General features: G+C 51.3%; 1 protein-coding gene across 18 annotated transcripts in view; it reads right to left on the minus strand.

The window, feature by feature from the left end:
* The window catches only part of MAP4 (microtubule associated protein 4), a 152,935-nt gene that overhangs the window by 75,960 nt on the left and 57,875 nt on the right, over positions 1-19,100 (minus strand). The window lies entirely within an intron of this gene.

The following is a 19,100-nucleotide window of genomic DNA, read 5'->3' on the forward strand; positions in this document are numbered from 1 at the left end:
ACCTGGCAGAGTGGAAGTGTCCCAGCTTGCATGTTTTGTTTGGTTTTTCTCAGCCAAGTGGTACAACTGAGACACTTCTGTTTCACTTGGGGTTCCTCCCTAAAGCCAGGAGCCTTCTGCACATCCTTGGCAGGGAATATTTCAACCCACAGCCAGGCAAAACCCCCCAGACGTGCTCAGCAGGCCCAGTGGGATGTGCAGGTGATGCAGAGAACATCTCCTGTGCCCCACAGGAATGTCTGGGGCACCCTGCCCAGGCTGCCTTGCTTGAAACACGTGAAAAAGTTCAATTCTGAGACAAAAGAATCACAGAGAGGAGTGGGCACAGGAGAGATCCCAGAATCCTGGAATCACCCAGGCTGGAAAAGCTCTCCAATGCCATGGAGTCCCAGCTGTGCCCCATCCCCAAATTTGCCCCAGCTCAGAGCTCTGAGTGCCACCTCCAGGTGTTCCTTGGACACCTCCAGGGATGGGCACTCCAAACCACCCTGGGCAGCCCCTGCCAAGGTCTGAGCACCCTTTCCATGGGGAAATTCCACCCTGACCTCCCCTGGCCCAGCCTGAAGCTGTTCCCTCTCCTCCTGTCCCTGTTCCCCAGGCTGTCCCCTCCTGTCAGGAGCTGCACAGAGCCACAGGGTCCCCCCTGATCCCCCTTTGCTCCAGGCTGAGCTGTGGCCACCAGCTGGACTCTCCTCCTCCCTGTGCCAGCCTGGCCACAGCTCCTGAGCAGGAGATCCCAGAGCCATGAGCCCGCAGGGCTGGGGGTGATGTGACAAAGATCCCGAGGGACAAAACCTCGGTGTAAATAAGGATCACCTGAGCTTCCATGAACAATCCCAGCGAGCTGTGCTGCTTGCATGCCCTGCAGAAGGCTCCTGAGTCCCAGAGCAGCCTGGCAGGAGCCCCCGAGGAGTTTTTGGGGGAAGTGCAGCCCTCCCTGGCCGGTGCCAGCCCAGGCAGGGCAGCGTGTCCCCGAGCTGGCAGCAGTGACAGTGCAGTCTGCAGAGCTGTGACCCGCAGCGCTGTCAGCCCTCCTCCTGAGCAGGCAAAGGCAATTTGCCCTGAAAGGGCTGTCTCCAAATTTAAACTGCTCCCTCCTGATTCAGGGCATGCTCAGGGGGGGCAGGGGCTGGAACCTGCCCGTGCTCCACGTTAAGGCAGGGTCAGGAGCAGGGCAGGAGCCAGAGCAGCAGCCCAGCACAAGGGCAACTCCTTCAGCAAAGGTCTGAGCTTGATCCCTTTCACACAGGGCTGCAGGGACACAGGAACTGCCACCCTGCAGGATCTTTCAAGGCAGGCAGGGCTGGAAGTTCCTTTCCCCCAGGAAAATGGAAGCAGTTTCTAGGACAGGGACACAGGAGAAGGGGGGAGCCATGAGCAGACATTACCAGAGACTCACCACACCCAGACAGGGAACCCAAGGGTTTGGAAGGTGAGCAGGAGCAGCTGTGAGCTGGAGAATGTGCTCTGGTCCCTCCCAGGTGTGTGGTGACTCCTGGGGCTCAGGAGCAGAGGACTGGAACAGGGTGCCCAGAGAAGTTGTGGATTTTGGTCCCTGGAAGTATCCCTGGCCAAGCTGGATGGGGCTTGGAGCAGCCTGGGACAGTGGAAGGTGTCCCTGCCCATGGGTGGAACCCTGGAAGATCCCTTCCCACCCACACCCTGCCATGATTCTGTGGTTCTACTCTTGCTCAGCAAGAGGCCAGGAATACCCTCCAGTCCAGCTGAGATTTTGGGCTGGTACCAGCCACAGTTCAGGGAATCCTGAGCTGCAGCCTGGGCTGATGCCAACACCTGCAGAGGGTTCAGGACACCACAAACACAGAGGAGCAGCCAAATCACCATCTGCTGCCAGTCTGCACACAGGACTGGGACTTGCAAAGTGCCTCCTGCTCCCAGGAAACCCAAGAGCCACAGAGTGAATTTAAAAAAAAAATACCTGAGGAATAAAAAGTCTGAAAAATTGCAAAAATAAAATACCCCCTACTTCCCACGGATGATGATCTGGTACCTCAAACCTTCCCTAAGCATTATCCTACTGAGACCCAAGCACATTTAGCAGACTTATCCTCAGGGGAACACAAAGCACTCCTTCAGCTCCTAAGGCAGCCCAGGACTGCTCCTCCTGCTGTGCCCACTGCAGACAGAGCAAGCCAGCTCTGCTCTCTCGGTGGCAATTTGGTACCTGAGCTGGCTTGCCAAGGGCCAGGCAGTGAGCACACGTTGCCCACGTCCCCAGGGCTTCCCTTGGCCTGGCACAGCCTGGGCAGAGCTGCCCAGCCAGGCCGGGCTGGAGCAGTGCCCAGCTCCCAGAGCCATCACCCCAGCAGGACACGGCCACGCTCCCCGTGCTGGCTGCTGCAAACCCCAAATCCTGCCCCCACACCATCCAAGGGCTGGGCTCTTCTCTTTTAAATGCCATCAGGGCCAGAGGAGAAAACAAAAAGGTAAAAGCAGCACTTACAGTCTCTGCTGGAGATCACGAGCTCCAAGTGTGTTCCTTGGAGAGTCAATATTTACAGAAACATGAAGAAGAGCAAGGTCCACACTCCAGCTCACTTGATCCACTAACAGCTCTTTGCAGGAGCTCCTCGGGCTGAGGAGGGCACAAAACTCTGACTCTTCTCAAAACTTACAGCAGATAAAATACATTAAACAAACCATCCTCACTGCACCACGCTGTAGCTACACTTTGCCTGCTGCCTCCTCACACTTTTATCACTCCAGCTGGCTCTTTCTGGCTGTGTCATTACTTGTTCTGGTACCTTGAAATGAAATAGGTTTTAAATTAAATTAAATTAAATTAAATTAATAATGCTTCACACCCCTAGCCCAGGGTGGTGCCTGCCCTGTCCATCACCTGGGAACACCCATCCCCATCCCTGAGCCCCCCTGGATCCCTGGCCTGGATGGAGCCTGTGCTCCTTATCAAATGATAACAACCAGAACTAAAGCAGGCAAAGGGCTGAACCCTGCAGCCTCCCATGCATCACTTTCCCCTCCAGCCCTGCTTAATAGTCATTTTCCAACCTTCTCTTATCTCTAACAAAGTGGAAATCCTCTTCTTTTGACTCGTGCACTTCAGCACTTGTAAATCACTGTGCACCATAATCTGGGCAGCTCTTAAATCTCTCCAGCTCTAAGTCCTCACTTACATTCTTATTAATTTCCTCCTCTTTTTTCCAGACTCTTAAAAGCATTCAACACAGCCTCCTTGGAAATGGCCTGTGTCTTTCCTATCCATACAAATCACTTCCCTCCATTAGATTTTTAGCACTTTACCTTCCCAACAGGTTTAACTCCTGCCATCCCTGACTGCCAAGATGAGTTTAAATTTATTGCCCTTTTCTCCCTCCTGTTCATGTTTTTATTGACTAAAAATAGCCAATTCTATCATATTCCTCATTTCCCACCTTTCCTCATTGTGCTGCCCTAAGGGAAGCCATGCAGCAGTTCCATGATTAAGCCTTCTCCAGGTTCAGAACATCCCAAATCTTCAGCCCAGGTATGTAAGGAGTGTGGGAACTCTGGAACACATCCCCAAACTCCTGCCCCACGTTCCACCACACGGTACCAGGAATTCCAGCCCAGAATTCCAGTATTTGGTTGCTGCTTGGATGCAAAATACTTCATTTCTTTTGACCTACATATTTTGGCACTTTCACTCTGCCTCACATGAGATGGAGAGGAGCCACTCAGAAGTGACAGTATGTACTGTCACCCTTGAAACACACCAATACACACACACATATATCTCTGTATTCTCAATATGCATTTTTCCTCCTCCTTCCTGGATCCCATCTGTGGGTGCACGACCACAACACCCCCCCCCCGCCACATGCTTGTTGTGCAGAATGAGATGGTGATAATGGAAATAAGGGCTTAAAATAGCAGATTTCCCTTCAGCACTCGAGTGCTGTTTGTTTGTGGCTGTGATTCCAGCATCCCTGCTCACTCACATCACCCTGACCTACTTTTCAGCTTCCCCAGCCCCGTGGCACAGGCAGAGAGCTCGCAGGAGGAATCAGAAGCAGTCAGGAGAAATCCCTCTGCCACATTTGTAATAGAGTTTTATGGCCATTAATTCCAGCTAGTGTCAAACTAATGACACGAGGGACATCAAAGCATGAAGGCATTTACATAATACCAGAAGAATCTACAATTCTATTACTGTTTATTCGGGCAGCTTCTGCTTGAGAATGAGGAAGATGACACGCTGTCTGTGCTCTTTTGAAATCATTCTAATTTACAGCCCTGCAGAGAGGCAGCCAGATTTCTAGGAATTCTTTAATTCCTCACGAAGGAGTTTCTGATGTTTTGAAATAAACCCTGCCAATTTTATTTTCCTCAGAAAATCCAGGAAATAAAGTGCTTTCATTCCTGTGGACGAGCCCTGAGAGACTCAACCTGGCATCTGAGGGAGCAGCTCACCTCAAAGCAGGAATGCTCCACGGGACCTCCAACCTGAGCACCAGAGGCACGGGATGGAAGGAATAAAAAAAGTGAATTATTGCTCAGCCCCGTGCTCTGGTACTGAACTGTCTCACCTAGATGGAGCTGACAGCGCGGGCGGCGCCGCGGTTTGACGGTGACACGAGAGGACATCGCCGGGGCTCTGGGAGCTGCTCCCAGCTCTGCTCACCCTGCAGGGCTCAGGCAGCCCAGACGTGTCCCCTGCCTCGGCTGGGCTTGGGGACAGCATGGCAGAGCACACCAAGTGTCACCTTCAAAGCCAGCGCCGTGCCCCAGGAGGGGACGAGACGGTGCCACCGACGCCGCTGCAGGAAGGGGCCGGGCACAGGGCAGCTGTGGGTGACTCCAAAGGGCACCAACAAGGGACAAAAGCCTCAATTCCTGCCCTCCAGGTCCCTTTGGGTATGGCTTGGAACTGGAATTCAGCACCGAAGAGATGAGCATCGAGAGCAGAATCTCTGAATGGTTTGGGCTGGAAGGGACCTCAAAGCCCATCCAGTGCCACCCCTGCCATGGCAGGGACACCTCCACTGTCCCAGGTGCTCCAAGCCCTGCCCAGCCTGGCCTTGGGCACTGCCAGGGATCTGCCAACCACAGCTGCTCTGGGAATTCCATCCCAGCCCCTCCCCACCCTCCCAGCCAGGAATTCCCAATTCCCAATATCCCACTTGGCAGTGGGAGCCATTCCCTGTGTCTTCTCCCTCCATCCCTTGTCCCAGGACCCTCCCCAGCTCTCCTGGAGCCCCTTTAAGCCCTGCTGAACCTCTGCTGGTCTTCAATTCACAGAGGTTTAGTGCTGAAACCTGATTTTAGCAGGACTAGAGACACCCCTGAGCCAGAAAAGTAGCACAAGACTCAGAAGGTAAAATTCTGATGTGACCCCTGTGAGCAGCAATTCTGAAGTCACCACAAGAAACACAACTGCCATGAACCACTCATCAGCTCATTTAGATATACATATTTATTTGTTTTTAACTGAAAGTCTGGCCAGGTAAATCTCATCTTCCTCAACTCTCAGCTACAGAATGGGGCAACTCTAATTTGGATCTTTCCATGACTGTCAGGTTCCCATTCCTATTGAATCTGAGATTGCCTTTGGTAGAATACAGAGCTGCACAAAACTACCTGCAACTTTCAGTGATGCACACAAAATTGCAGATTCTTTTTTTAAAGCAGAATCAGTAATTTTGGTTGTGAGATTGAGACAAGGAGCCCCTAAAATCTTGCAAAACTGCCCATGAGTGACATTATGAGAGAGCAGTTTGCATCACTGGCAAACAGGAGAGTGTTAATGTAGGAGATGGAATACCACAGATTTTCCAGGCAAAGCATGGAAGGCTTGACGAAGCTGAAAGCAAAGTATTTTTATCTGTAGCCAGGGGAAATGTTAGGGAAAGTGGAGACACAAGGAAATGACACAAAGGTAAATAAACAGTTGGCTAAGTGACAAGTGGCAAGGCAATGTCAAAAGGGGAATTCTCTTCCTGGAGGAACATAACCAGTTATGAGAGTGTGAAGATCAAGGATCCAAAACAACCCTTGCTTAATGCTTTCATTTTTAATCCTAGAAATCAAAACCTTCTGATGAAATTAATTTAAAAGTATCTTTTCTCAGATAAAATATTCAGCCTGCACATCCCAAGACTCAGCTGAGCAGCCCAATTTCTGTTACCTGCGTGTGCTGGAGGAACAGATCAGATGCTGCTGCCCAGTGATCAGAACCTCCCTGGAGTTTGATGATCCCTGGGTTTCCCTCCCAATCCAGGATATTCTGATTTTATGACTTCTCTTGGCAGCTTCCACTCCCCAGCCTGGCACTGGGATGGGAGATTTGGAAGCACAAAAAGCTGGGCTCCAATTAAGGCAGAATTGGTGGCATCCTGAGAGCCACCATCCCTTCTCCTGTGCCAGTGCCATTAACAGGGAATGTCACAGGGCCACTGCAGCCTGACCCACCAGTGTCCTGTGGCAAACCCTGCTCCTGCTGCTCCCACTGCCAGGGCTGCCCTGGGAAGAAACCATTTTAAGGGTTGGCTCAGGAAACCTGAGCTCTGCTCCCTCCCAGCCTTCCCCACTAACTCACCACGACCACCAGCAAATCCCAGTTTTCCTCCTGGAGCTGGGAAACAGCCACGTAACATGGTCAGCTTTCATCTGCACGGGTGAAAAAGGACTCCAGAAGAATGAAAATGTTGTTTTTCAGCCCTTCAGTCATCTCTGAGGGAACCCCCAACCCTCTGAAATCCAAGACACTGCTGAATCCCCACGAGCTCAGGAAGAACAGGGAAAGACAGTGAGTTTGGCCAGGCTGGTTTTTCAGGAAGCCAGACCAAACTGAGGGCATGGAAAACCCCATTTCACAGAATCACAGAATATCCTGAGCTGGAAGAGACCCATGAGGGTCCTCACAAGCTGAATTTGTCACAGAGAGCCACAGGAAATTCTCTTTGAGAAGAGACAGATCAAACCTCTGCAGCTCCACAACTCCTGACAGGAGGGGACAGCCAGGGGGGCCGGGCTCTGCTCCAAGGAACAGGGACAGGAGGAGAGGGAACTTCAGCAGGAATTTCCCCATGGAAAGGGAGCTCAGGCCTTGGCAGGGGCTGCCCAGGGTGGTTTGGAGTGCCCATCCCTGGAGATGGCACCTGGAGGTGGCACTCAGTGCTCTGGGCTGGGGACAATTTGGGGATGGGGCACAGCTGGGACTCCATGATCTTGGAGCTCTTTTCCAACCTCAACAATTCCATGATTCAGTCAGATGCAGTGTGCTCTCACTGCAAGGAAGAAGATTAAACAGCATCCTTGAGTTATGTGACAGAACAAAATCAAACATCCCTCCCAGATATTTTTTGGAGGGGTGGGGGGGGTGGTGAACTGTGCTTTGCTCATGTCCTGCAGTCTCCTGTCACTTCTGTGCCTTGCCAAGTCACTTCTAATTCCAGAGGTGCCTCCAGCATCAGTTGTCCACAGAAACAGCCACAGCCCTGAAGTTCCAGAACTCTTCCCAAGGGAACTGTTAATCCTGCACTATTTAGCAGCCATTGATTAATGCCAAGAGAAACAGGGATCCTGCCTGCTCACCTCCAGGAAGGAGCTTCTGCTGCCTTCCACTGCTGCCAAAATGAAGGGACACGTTTATGGGAAAAGCCTCATCCTCCAACACCCAGAAATGCCAATCCCACCTTGGGAAGGAGCAGCTCCAGGTGAGGAGGGAGCAGCTCTGCCATGCTGAGCTGAGCTTTTACCCACCAAATGGAAAAAAAACACTTAGAAAAGCATCCAACCCAGCATCTGCCACCATTTCCAAGGGCAGGGTGAGCAGAGTTATCCCACGGGAGAGGAGACTGCTCCAAAGGGACCAGGCACAGCTCCCTGGGAGAGGATGAAGATCCTGAACATTTCAGTTGTGTAACTCCAGACAGCAGCAAAGTTTTCCTGCTCTGACACTCAGCAGGAATTCAGGAAGGTTTTATGCCACATTGCCAGAAGTGTTTCAGACACACCAACTCCACACAAGGTGTACTCAGCATTTCATGGGTCAGAGCTGGAAACCAGCTGCAGGAATTGCACCAAAACAGCAGCAAAAAGGGGAGATTACTGCTGAGGATGCATGTAATTTCTATTTCATGGACTTGCTCATGCAGGACTAAGAGAGCCTAAGTTGTGCAAAGCTCTCTCCAGGGAGAGCAGCTCTGTGGGGTTCAAGGAGGAGGCAGCACAGCCTTGCTCAGCATTTCTGAGCTTCCCTTTGCTCAGCCAAAGCTGCCCCTGCTCCAAGGTGTAGATCTGCTCTCAGCCCAACCACCAAAGAGCTCCTGAGCAGCTTCACAGCATCCTTAACTATAAAATTTCCTTTTTCCATAACAAAAAAAAGGTCCCCTTAATCCAAGATTACCCTGCTGCCAACCCACCCCGAAAGGAGAACGCTCGAGAGCAACAGCTGGGGTGCAGCTAGGAGAGATAAAATGCACAATATAATCAGCCTTACCCTATTTGCAGTGATGGCACTGAAGTGGAAGAAGATTAAAGAGCTCAGGCCTCCGAGGGAGCCTCGAGCAGAGGCAGGATTAGGGAAGTTTCCTATCCCAGGTTCGGATTTAGCCGTGGCACAGGAGCTCCCAAGCCTCCCCAGCACGGGGAAAGCAGGATGAGGAAGGTTGGGAAAGCAGGATGAGGAAGGTTGGGAAAGCAGGATAAGCCCCCCAAAAATCCCTTTGGACAGGCAGAGCCCCAGCCCGGAGCAGGAACAAAGGAGGGAAGCTGAAAGGGAGAGCCTGGGGGGAGGCAGCAGCACGGCGGGGCCAGCCCCACCTGCAGGGAATGATGGAAATGGGATCCAGAACTGGGATTGGGATCCTAGAGTGGGAATGGGATCCCAGACTGGGAACAGAAACCATCACTGGGATTGGGATCCTGTACTGGGAATGGGACCCAGCATTGGGAATGGGATCCTGCACTGGGAACGGGATCCTGCAGTGGGAATGGGATCCAGAACTGGGAATGGGATCCTGTACTGGATATGGGATCCTGCACTGGGAATGGGATCCAGAACTGGGGAGGGTATCCTGCACTTGGAATGGGATCCTGCAGTAGGAATGGGATCCTGCACTGGGAGTGGGACCCAGCACTGGGAATGGGATCCTGCACTGGGAACACAAATCATCACTGGGAATGGGATCCTGCAGTGGGATTGGGATCCATCACTGGGAATGGGATCCTGCAGTGGGATTGGGATCCATCACTGGGAATGGGATCCTGCACCGGCTATGGGATCCCACACTGGGAACGGGATCCTGTACTGGGAATAGGATCCAGCAGCTCCCAGACCTCGTCCCAGCCCTGCAGATGCAGATGGCTGAAGCCCTGCAGGAGGAATTGCTGAAGCCCTGCAGAAGGAATTGCTGAAACCCTGCAGGAGATGGCCGAAGCCCTGCAGAGCTCATCCCTGCTCTTCCTGCTGTCAGCCCAGGAGCTGATCCCTACATCTCCAAGGGAAATATTTACCCAAGTGATTGAAGGCAGAGATTAACTCCCATTGTGAAGCCAAACCATGAATCCCACCTAGCAAGAAGGTGATAAAGGGTTTAAACGAAGCTTTATTTTTTGTGCCTTCTACAGTGCTGCTGTTTATTTTCCTTTGACAAGCCTCTCATTGAAATTCCCTACGTTTCATCTGAAGGATCACTGCAAAGACTCCCCACGAGCTACTGGAATAAGCAAGGGAATAAACATGATGTTGTTTTAAGCATTGAAAAGGGAAGGGGGAAAGTATTTTTTTAAGCTGCAGTTAAGTTCCAGAGAGACAAATTAAAGGCAAATTGGGTAATGTAAGTGCAGGATAAGAGCAGGGCTCTGCAGGAAGAGCAGTGAGGGTCAGCTAGCCCTTGTCTGCAGCACTGAGTCTCTGTCTCCCACCTGCCTCAAACCCTGAAAACACCAAGAATTTAAAAAGGCTGCCTCATTACATGCCCAGGAACATTCCAGTTCCACAGAAACACGGTTCAGAGGAATGACAAGTCAGTTTTGTGAGAAGGCTGACGAGCTCAAAAGGATGGGCAGAGAAAAGGGTTCACATTTTCCAGGAGCTCCCAGCCTGCACAGTTCTGCAGCACCTCCCCAGACAAGGTGGTTTAAGTACACTAGCAACACATGAAATCCAAGCTACAACCTCCAAAGTTCATGGCTGGAATATTTTAAGTCCCAGCTACTTGGTCAGGAAATTCAAGCCTTGGAGGACCCCATTAATTCACTGTCAGATCCTTGCCAGAACAACTCCTGAGCACGCTGCAAAACAGAAAGGGGTTGTATTCCCAGTTTTTAAACCTCTCTAAGCCTCCCTGTTAAGCTTTTAATAGACTGCTTGACATATGTATGACTTCATTATAATCCTTTTAATTTCCCATTCAATGAGCCAAGTCAGGGACATCCCACCTCTGAAGAAAAAAAATAAATAAAGCCAAGCAGCAGGTTGATGGGGAAGCCCCACCTGAGAGAGAGCCAGCATGAAATCAGCATTTTGCAGACAGAAAAGGTCCCTGCTTTTCCTTGTGGCCCCCAGAGGAGCTCCCAAGGCATTCCCAGGGCTGCAGCAGCTCCAACACTCACTGTCCTGTGGGGACACATGGTGACACTGGGACAGCACAGTGAGAACCTGCACCCTAACCCCAAATTCTCCAGCCCTCACCACGACACCACAGATCCCAAAATCCCAAAATCCCAGGATGGTTTGGGGTAGGAAGGATCTGAAGCTCATCCCTGCCACGGCAGGGACACCTCCCACTGCCCCAGGCTGCTCCCAGCCCTGCCCAGCCTGGCCTTGGGCACTGCCAGGGATAATCCAGGGGCAGCCCCAGCTGCTCTGTCTGGAATTCCCAGAGTTTCTCAGCACTTCCAGCACCTGGGAAATTTCTTTCTGCTCTTTGAACAGCTCAGGAGCTGAGATTGTGCAGCTGCTCAGCTCCTGAGCAGTAGGAAGCTGCAAATTCCTCATCTGAAAGAGCAGCAGGACCTGCAGAAAAAAATCAAACCTCATCCCCCACTCCAGGAGCTGGGGAAGCTCCAATGCCCTGGAACAGCCTCTGTCCCCCCAGGACCAGGGACGGAGACCCCCCAGCTGTCACATCACCTTCCCCATCCACCTTCCCCCCAAAACAGCCACCCCACAGCTCAGGGAGGCTCCCACAAACCTCCGAGTCACAGAGGAACTCAGCAAAGCTGCTCAATTATTCACTTGGCTGCTGCTTTGAGACTGGAGCCACGGGAAACATGAAGTCCCCAGCAGTGAGCATGGCTGGGTGCACCCCCTCTGAGGAGCCTGAAAAGCTCTGCCTGAAGCCCAGGAAGGATAAAAGCCTCTGTGAATAAAAATTTGTACCAAGAGGGAAACACACAGGCAGGTAAAAGAGGAAAGCCAGGAGAAAAGTTCTAATCAGAAGAACATACCTGTAGCTGTCCTATTTACAAAATGCTACACAGAATAAACAGAGTTTGGGTTGGTTTCGTTGGGTTTTTTGTTTGGGTCGGGGAGATTTTTAAATTATTTTCTCCCACAAATCTTTGTCCTCAGGGTTCTCCATCCCTTCATGCCCAGCCTGGATTTGTGCTTGGGATTGTCCCAGCCCAGGTGCAGAACTTTGCTTTTGGCCTGGTTGAGCCTCCTGAGGTTGGCACAGTCCCACTTCTCCAGGCTGGCCTGATGCCTTAAGTGTTGCCTTTCATATTTTCCAGTTTCTGAATTTAGTTATTTCTTTATAAAAATAGTATTGTTATTATGATTATCACCACCATTATTATTAATATCATTATTATTATTATACTCTGAACTCCATATAAACTGTTAGTAAGTTCTCCTCACAGTTCAGTCAGACAAAACAATCCTTTTCCAGCCCCAGACCCAAGGGCACCTTTACAGCTTCAGGCCCAAAAAGTGTAAACAACATGAATTGAGGAGAGCAGTCTGGGAGGATGGGGCTTCATAACCTGAAGCTGTAATTGGACAATTAACTCCAATATATGAATGAACCAAAACTTATAAAAATATGACAACTCATGACACGGAGTCCATCTTGGGTGGAGCCTCAGCCAGACTCTTGTACTGCCCAAGGGGAGTCCTCTGAAGTTTTTTACTCAATCCCTGCCCTGTGCATGCCCCATCCCTCCCTGCTGGAACTCAAAATGTCCCTCAGACATTTTTAGAGGTTCCAGGCCTTGGTCAGAAGCATTTGAGACCCTGGCAGGCAGCTGCAAACAGCTGTGGTTTTGGGTTTGAGCCATGGGATGAGTTACCAACTTTGGAGGTGGAACAAGCAGTCACAAAGGGTTAGATGGGATAGTAAAAGTAGTTACAAAACAGAGGGGAATTTTTTTAGTATTGTACAGGGGGGGTTTAGCACCTGTCCAGGGGGGTTTTTACTTTGTACATGGGGGTCAGGAGTTCTAAGATGGAGGAAAGTGGGCTGATCCTGTTCTTCCTCCTTCTTCTTCCTCACCTCCATGTTCTTGGTGATGCTGGCACTCACAGATTGGTTTAGAGTAGAAAAGCACTTTGTAATATAGTAGGTATTGGGGGAAAACTATAAACATGTAATATGTAATATATCATATAAAAGAGAGCAGGAACCCTGGGTGGGGAGGGAGAAGAAGAAGACAGAGAGGATGTCAGGGTGTGTGTGTGCCTCTGCCTGAGCTGTGAGCAAATCACAGCAGCTCAAGGAGAAAATCTTTTAGATAACTTGCAATAAACTGCCTTGAGACCCAACAACAAGAGGCTGCAGAGTTTTTCTTTGGAAACACGGCTTGGAGGAGGAATTTCACCAGCACATGAGACCCCAGAGCAAGGCTGGGGTTCCCACCCCTCCCTGCAGCTGTGACAGCACCCAGAGCTCGGTGGCACCAGCAGAGAGCCCGGGGTGCCCCAGCCCCACTGCCAGGAGGCTGGCCAGGGCTGTCCCACCCCGAGTGTCCCTCTTGTCACAGTGACACAGCTGAGTGTGACCATCAGCCCCTTCCCATACACCGAGAGCTCCAGCAGGAAACCCCTGTCCCTCCACCCTGGGACAGGATGGAGTGTGGGACACAGTGGGATGCTCTGCACATCTTTTTTGAGGGACAGGTTTGCCAACCTCTGCCAGGCAGCAAAGGACAGCAGTTCCAGGCATGTCCCCTTCCAGCAGTGCCAGCAGAGCAGAACATCCCCTGCAGGAACCAGCCCTGGGCTGGCAGAGGGACCCCGGAGACTCCCAGCACACAACAACTCGGGAGGGGTTAGTTTGAGACGTTTATTAGGGAGATTTATTCCACAGCAGTTACAGCTTCACATCATAACAGAGCATTGGAATTAATAATTCAGCAGCAGGAGTGACAACAGACAGGCGTGGAAGCACAGGGATGTTAGAGCACAGCACAGGTACAGCTCCAGGGCTGCAGGAGAGCAGGGGTCTGAGCAGAGGAACCCTCCCGTGCCTCCCTGCTCGTGGGGCTGCACAGGGACACCCACCCCGAGCTCCCAGTGGGACACAGGGATGTTTTCCAGGAGGGACAGAAGATCCAGCACTCTGCACAGACCCCCCCCATCCCTTACATCCTCAGGGTCCCATCCCAGCACACCCAGAGCTCGGGGTCAGGGCTGCAGGAGCATCACCCAGCCCCACAGCACACCAGGGACCCCGTGGCACTTCCCATCAAGGGGGTACAACCATGGGGTGGGGCATGGCGTGGGTGATCCATGTTTGCAGAGGGGACAGCCAGAACCTGGGCTGGAGGAGCTGCCCCTGCCCTGCCCCATCCCACTCAGGGCTCCCAGGATGAGCAGCTGCTCCCAAACCCCTCTGCCCACCTCACTCTGCCTGCACATCCCTCTAGCCAAGATTCAAAACATTTCTGCCTTTCATTCAAGCAAAGCATCTGTGGGAAGTGGGCAAAGTCTCATGTGCAGGTCACCTGAAACCTTCCGTCATTCAATCTGAAAATATTTCGTATTTCCATATTTCAATCTGAAATTTCCTTCCTTACTTCTACGGTTTTTGGGGAAGGAGAACGACACCAAAGCCAGTCCCTTGGACAGGAATTTGGGGATGGCTGTTCTCCTTCATACTCCCAGTTATGGCAAGGGCTTGGACCCCAAAATGCACCCATCAGACACCAGTCTTACACTATTTATTCTCCACTTCTAGGGCACAAGAGTTAAGCCCACTTAAGGCAAAAGGTGAGAAAGAACAATTGAGGAGCCAAGTTCAACTGATGCTGCCTCGCTTCAAAATCACATTAAAAAAAATAATAGCTATGAAAAGTCTTTGAAAAGAAAGCCAAGAAGGCAAGAATCTCCTTTTATGGCCACAGACACCAAAAACCCAAAGGAAAGCAGAACATGAAGGACTCACAGGTTGGAAGTGAGCTCAGGTCTTTCCCAGCTTGCAGGATGCTGTGAACCTGATGGGCTGGGAAGGAAAAACCCATTTTGGGAGCCTCCAGGAGCTGGAGTTTTCCCAGAAACAACACCACCAGGAGGAGCAGCCCCGGGGTCAGCTGCTGGGAACTGGCACCACCAGGACATCAGCTCCTGAGGAGGGCTCGGGGTGGGGGCACAGAGGGGCAAATTGGCACCAAAACGAGGAGAAAAGCGCCAGGTCCTGCCCAGGCTGTGATCCAGCGCTGGCACTGCCACCCGCCCCGGAGCATCTGAGGCCTCACTGGGGACACACAGCAGAGCAAGGCTGCCTCTGCCTGGGGGAGATGCCCAAAACTGCTCTGCTGGCACTGGCACAGCCCTGGCACTGCTCGTTCCAGCTGGGGCATCCCCTAAATCCGGGCTGCAGCAGGGACAGGGCTGCAGCGGGTACCACTCACTCCCCTCACGACAAGGAAATGCCATTTTTAGGTAAGTGAAGCTCTCAGCTCTTGTTTTGGGCAGCTCAGCCTCAGGCTGCATTGGGGTTTAAGTAAATCCCTTCCATCAGGTGTTGCAGGCCAAGTGCCCTGAGCTCCAGCACAGGATTCTCCTCATCCAAAGCCAGGCTGAGCCTGTCTCAGGTAAAACCCTGCTTTCCCTCTCTAATTATCTCCTCATTTCATGCTGTGTTTCATCTATGATGGAAAAACGAGCACTTCTGTCTTTGGAAAGCTTTGCACCTCTGTGGAGCCATTGGAATCCCACTGGACGTGCTCCTGTAGCTCTGGCTGAGGTTAAACCAGGCCTGCTCCTTCTGCTGCTGGAAAATGTCAGGATTATTTCAGCACAATTTCACTAAAACTCAGTGCTTTTGTTTCCCTCAGTTTTAGAAGGGACAGATTCTTTCTCATGGCAGGTAAATTTCCATCCAAGGAATTTTCTCCTCACAGGAAGCCAGAGGAGTGAAGTCTAAAAAAGGCAATTTCCTTCCTTACCTCTACGGTTTTTAGGAAGGAGTATGACACCGAAGCCACTCCCTCAGGCAGGAATTTGGGGCTGGCTGTTTTCCTTCATGCTCCCAGTTATGGCAAGGACATTTTGAACCCCAAAATGCACCCCTCAGACACCAGAGCTGATCCACCTGTACCTCAGGACACTTGGTTTTCCCTGATCTGTCTCTCAAGTCTACAAAGTGCTGAAATGATCTGAAGCCACCCGTTTGGAAGAAAACAACACTGCTACAGACCAGGCCCTCAGGTGAGAGGGTTTCAAAGCAGCAAGGAGCAAGGCAGGTACTCTAAAAGGCTGTGGTGAGTGTGGGGAGAAGGGAAGGGAGCTGCAGTCATGGTGGACCCATCCACTATGGAAGCACAACTGGAAATGTCAAACCTTCTCTTATGGAGCACCACGAAAACGGAGAGAAATTAAATTTAAAGGTGATCAAACCAAGAATGGAGCTGTGGTCGTGATTTCAAACCAGAGGCACAGTGCAGATCCAAAGCAGGGTGCACTTTTGTGCTTACACAGAGAGAGGAAGGTTTCAACAAGCACTGCAGAGCACAGGGAGGAGGAGCAGGATGGAGCCACCCTTTGGTTCTTCTACAGCCAAGTCCAAGGAGGTAAAGCAAGAGCTCTGTAAAATGCTGCAGATTTTAGAAGTGTAATGGCAGTAGAAAAGGACACTGGTCTCGTGTCAGTGGCAGCCCCAGTGTTAGGAGACAGTCTAGGCTTCTAGGAGGAGAAAATAGAAGAGAGGAAAAGAAGTAGGAGAGGGAAAGGGGATGGGGAAGGGGGCAAGAAAGCGCAAGTCATTAGTAAACATCACCATGGAGCAGCACTGCACAACACCCAACACCTCATTAGGGCAGCCAGGAGATTTGCCAAAAGCCAGGTGGAGACACACACACAGGTCTGCTCCCAGGGCTGGCACATGTCCCACACGGAGCCACCACGGGCAGGGCCAGGCCACCACCAGTGACAGGCCCAGGGAGCAGCACCTCAGGAGCACGGCTGGCACTGAAAACAGAATTTCTGCGAGCCACTGGTGGGTGAGAGAACTGCCAGCAGCTGGCTGGAGGGAAAGCCCAGCTAGGGGAAGTATGAGCATCCAGCAGGAATACTTCCCTAGGGAGCTTCTCACCTGCCAGCAAGAGCATGGACAGCAACTTGGGCAAGAGGCATATCCACACCAACCGTGGGATCATCCTTGATGCGTTTCTTTCCAGAAATTTGGTTGGGTTTTATTTTTATGTACGTATTTCCTTTGAACTCTAGGCAAATATCCCGCAATAAAGAGTTGCAAATTGCAAATTACACGTGAATTTTTGGTTCTAAGCGTGCTGTTGGTTTGACCAAACCCTCCCTGACCTTTTCCTGGTGGAGGTGAGCAGTGAGCTGCCTCCCCCAGCAGGGATTCCAGAGCACCACCGAATTCCCTGTTCCCAGCCCTGCATCCCCAGGAACGCTGCTCCAGCCTCTCCATTTCTCCTTTTAAGGAAGAACGGGATCAGCAGCAGGATTCCAGGGGATGTGCCCAGCACCCAGAGCTCCCCTCTGCAGCTCTGCAGCTCCCAAAAACAAACCCCACAGGGCCAGGCAGCGATGGTCACGTCGGGCTCAGCCCTGCCAAGGACTGCCCAGGAGCTGCCAGGGGCTCCCTGCCCAAAGCCTGGCCTAAGCACAGCCCTGAGCAGGGCTTGGAACACAGCCCTGCCAAGGGAGAAGAATCCAGCACTTGATGGAGGCTTTGGGTCCCTGCCAGCTGCTGCACCGAGGGTGTCTGGGGGTGCCAAGGAGTGCCAAGGAGTGCCAGGAGCTCAGCCTGGCCAATGCCAGCCCTGCAGACACACCCCACTGCAGGGGATGCTGCACGCAACAAAACCAGGTCAATCATCACCTTGTTTGATGTGATGAGTGGAGGAAAACATCCAGTAGTGCTTCCTGAGCTCCAGCCCAGAGAGATCCACATTTGGATGTGCAAATAGCTGAACTGGCCCTTTTCCCTGGAGTCTGTTTCAGAATCAATTTAAACCCAGCTCTGCTTTTTAAAGCTCTCCCTGCAGCTTTTAACACTGGTTTTTGTAGCAGAAAGCTGCCTTGCCTGAGCATCACCTTCCTCAGGCCTCTCCTGGCTGATCCATTTCTCTGCACACATCCCACGTCCCTAAAATTCATTTCAGCTTTCAGACACAGGGAATGGACCCTGCTGAAGACAAAACCCCCAAAGCAGAGGTGGTTTAGAGGCAGGGACCCGGGTTTAGGCAGCAGCACCTCTGAAATGTGGAAGCAGGCCCTGCTCAAGGCCATCCCCTGGTGCAGATGGGTCTGAAGGCCTCCAGTGCCTGGTGGAAATTCAGCATTTCTCCCTTCTCCCCCATGGAGAACCAGGAATACTGCAAGCATTCCACAAGGAAGGGGGCAGGGAAAGGGGCCATGAAGGAATTGTGTCATGGAAATCTTCTGTTACTCTGGCAAACCTAATTAATTTGATGGCCACAGCTCCTCTTCCTGACACACTGCTCTGCCACTTTGATGGCACTTTTAGACAGACTTGAACGAGAGAAGAAAAAGAAAAAAATCAACTCTACCCCACAAAGAGGGAATGTATTAATAAATTAAAAAGCTCCAGACACATAAAAGTATCTTTGATCAAAGTTGTTAACATTTAGTGTGAAGAGTTAAACCTCCACAAAGCAAGAGTGAGGCAAATAACAAAGAATTTTTTAAACACAAGCCAGAAGTTCAATACTAAAATCCTGATGCCTTTAATTATTCAGACCATAAATCTGATTGCATTTCTATCTCCTTTAGTTAGAAGTATTAAATAAGAGGGGGGAAATATCCTTAGGAAGGTTCAGGAGTGCTCTTAATTTCAATTTATACTGGATTATAAAAGATGCACATTTTCCTTTTGACCAGATTTCCAATGGCAAATAAAGCAGAAAGATCAATTTTTCTATTTCCATCCTCACTGAGGACACGAAACTCACTCACACTAAACCAAACTCTAAAATCCTAAAGAGAATTAGAGCCAAGAGGTGTTATAATTCACCCCCATCTCCCAAATGTTCATCATTATTTCCTGGATTGGTTTTTAACTTGGGGCTGCACCTCTGGATTAGGGGGGACAACACTGGGAGCACCCAGCCAATGATCTGGAGCTGGGATCATCACCAGGGAGACCAAGGATGTCACCCATGGTGACAGGGTGACAACTGGCTCTGGAATATTCCATTCCCAAGGAATGAGAGGTCCCAGAGCCAGAGGCTTTGTGGCAGAAGGGACAGATGGGCTGAGTTTGGCAGGAACCCCAATTCCCAGGCAGAAAGGCTCAAGGGGAAGGGAAGCAGAGCTCCCTAAGAGAGCACCAACCAACCTCAGCACTTCAGCCTGGTTGGAAAGGTCCACTCTTTTCCAGGTTCTGAAATGTTCCATCACAAGCTTCTGGCAGTCAAAATTACCCTGATGCCTGAAAAAAGGTCCCAGAGGCTCAGTGTCACCTGTGCCACTGCTGGGGCAGGTGTGGGGACACGTCCATGGTTGGGTCATGGCAGAGAATAAAAACTGCTCCAAAGGATGGGGGACGTGGGAGAACACCACTGTGGGGCACAGGGGAAGGCACAGGGCAGGGGACAGTTCACCTGTGGGCATTAGGGACTCTCTCCAAAAGCCATTTTTATCAGCTGCCTTCCCAGCACTGCCCATGGGTAGAGAACAGCACGCCTCCAGAACCAGCTTTTCT

The sequence above is a fragment of the Lonchura striata genome, chromosome 2 (assembly GCF_050655825.1).
Source record: "Lonchura striata isolate lonStrDom1 chromosome 2, ASM5065582v1, whole genome shotgun sequence".
Classification (NCBI taxonomy): Eukaryota; Metazoa; Chordata; class Aves; order Passeriformes; family Estrildidae; genus Lonchura; species Lonchura striata.